The sequence below is a fragment of the Pistacia vera genome, unplaced genomic scaffold (genome assembly GCF_008641045.1).
Source record: "Pistacia vera cultivar Batoury unplaced genomic scaffold, PisVer_v2 Contig233, whole genome shotgun sequence".
Lineage (NCBI taxonomy): Eukaryota > Viridiplantae > Streptophyta > Magnoliopsida > Sapindales > Anacardiaceae > Pistacia > Pistacia vera.
In genome coordinates this window covers 1547710-1550571 of record NW_022196039.1, presented here as the reverse complement: position 1 = coordinate 1550571, position 2862 = coordinate 1547710, and positions in this window count along the sequence as shown.

Sequence of the window (2862 nt, the reverse complement as noted above, 5' to 3'; positions counted from 1 at the left end):
TAATCCCATCTTCCGTCTCTCTCTCTCTCTCAAAAAGAAAAAGAAAAAAAAATAGCATCTAAGTGACAACAAAAAAAGGATTGTTATTAAAACTTATTTTTAAACGACAATAAAAAATAAATAAATAAATAAATAAATAAATAAATAAAGAAGTGAGAGTAGTTACATTACAATAACATTTGTGGGTCAATTTAACATCTAAGTGTGCTTCTGCGTCTCCTATTGTAAGTTTGATTTTAACTTTAATGGGTTAATTTTAAAATCTCTTAACTTTGTGTAGCTTTCTTTCACCCATTTTTTAGTAATTGTTCTTGGATAAATTGAACAATTCTTCTTAACAACGTAAAAAGAGAGCATAGGGTGGACTAAATGTGAATGTAAGGTTCTTTAACACTCGAACCACAGTAAATCTTCTGCTTTGTGTTTGTAGGTTTTGGACATTTTCAAATCTTTGTGTGTTTGAGTTCATATTTGTAGAGATGTTCACTCAATGTGATGCTAAGGTGATGGTAATCAGCTTAGCGTCACAAACATCCTTAGGATTTCATGACACAAGTTGGTGTTGTCCCAAGGCTTATGTAAAAAATATATAACAAACTTTGAAGACATAGCATAAGGCCGTGAAGAGCCCTACGGATCTCGCAACCCAATTCGGTGTTGCAAAAAGCCTTGTGAATTAAAAAAAATGAAGAATCTTTATATTTTCATTTAAACACTTACATAAAAACAAAGAGTAATGCTATACATATAATGTAATCTTATAAAGATTTCTGTACAAAGTGATATGATAGAAAATGAATGGAAGATTGAACATGATGAATTTGCATGAAAGATAGATTACTTTGCACACTTGAGTTTTCGAAAACTTTGTACACTTACGATTTTGAATCAACAAACCATGAAGGAAGTTTCTCTTCATTGAACTAGATCTCTCATACCTTTGTTTTGCACTTTAAATACAAGATGAGACACTAACAAATTAAGGCTTTTAAATTTGGGTGAAAATCTACAAACCACACACTTTAATCTTGATTGTGGCAGTAGATGCGTTACTCAAATGAAGAACAGACATCTAAATGAGAGAATAAATTAAATCTCCCAAAAATCTTATCATTCTCCTTGTGAGACATAGTGGGTTATTTCTGTGGTTATAAGATTTTGTCAAAGTAGGTTGATTGTTTAATACAAAAATTTTTCGGATAGGTGGAATTTGTAGAATCTTGGTCAAATATTGGTTTTGTTTGTGGATTTAACTTGGTGGAAGTGGAAGAGAATATGGCGCTTGGGATGAAAATAAAGTAAGAACGTATCTATTATTTTTATTATATATTTTTTATTATTTTATTATTAACATAAATATTGGTTTTGCTTCACTTCCTTTTTTATTGAATTATTTTTATTATTAATATAAATATTGGTTTTCTTTCTCTTCCTGTTTTTTTTTTCCTTTCTCAAGTTTCAAATAAATTTTGAACTTTGTTATGGATAAAATTACACTGACATGACATCAGCACTATCAATCAGAATGAGCTGCCAATTCCATCAATCAAAGTTTAACAAGAGCTAAAAGACAAAAAAACATTAGTTGTCAAAACCAAACTGACCTAAGCTGTTATTAAGAGCATTTATATCAATCCTATCCCATTTTAACATCAAGATTAAGGAGGGGTCTCCACGTGTCAAGACAATTTGCAAAAACACTCATTACATTTGACTTAGCTATATAAATGGGCAGTTATCTTCATGGAAGAGGGGGCTGAGCATATGAGAGCTAGGCATATATTTGAGCTTCAACCATTATTTTTCTTTGTAAACAAAGCATTACTCCATCTTTGTACGCCTTACAGGCTATATCAGAAAAACAGTTAGAGAATAATAAAATAACAATAGACGTAGGATTTGCTTATAAGCATCTGAACCACTATAAAAATATTTCTTGTCAATATTTTATTTATGTTTTTTCAAACATATATCACCACTACACCATAATCAACTACTATAATAAGCTCACGTGTGACTTCATAACATTTTAAACGTGCGAAGTTGGTGGTGTCAAAATCAAGCATCAACAGTTGGGCACTAAAAGGAAGGCATGATTCACATCAACTCTCCATGTTTTTCTAGCAAGTCTTAACTTCTTCAACAAATTTCAGCTTCTTTTTCTAGAATCACGTTATTAGATGTGAAAATATGAGTAGGATAAAGTCTAAATCTGGCATAGTACACAAATATTGTAGTCTTTCGAGTTAGATTTCTGATGGTCCAAGAATCATCCAAATCTGAGATCTACAGCTCAAGTTAATGTCAAAATACTAAAGCCTGTTCTAGACTAGAACTCTCAGATTGCGGGCTAGATCGCGCTCTCAGATCACTCAGATCTTCAGCTTCAAATCGTGCACTCAAATCACTTTGATCTTTACTTCAGATCATGTGCTTAGATCACTCTGATTATCAGCTTTAGATTGCACGGCTAGATCGTTCAGATCGCACTCTCAGATCACTCTAATCTTCAACTTTAGATCACGTGCTCAGATCACTTTGATCTTCAGCTCCAGATCATGTGGCCAGATCGCTCAGATCACGCGCTTAGATCGTAAAGAGCTCTCGAGCTCTCAAATCGCAAAGAGCTCTCAAGCTTTCAAATCGAAAAGAGCTCTCAAGCTAAAGAACTCAAGAGCTCTCAGATCGCAAAGAACTCTCAAGCTCTTAGATCGCAAAGAGCTCTCAAGCTCTCAAATCAAGATCAGAAAAACAGTTAGAGAATAATAAAATAACAATAGACGTAGGATTTGCTTATAAGCATCTGAACCACTATAAAAATATTTCTTGTCAATATTTTATTTATGTTTTTTCAAACATATA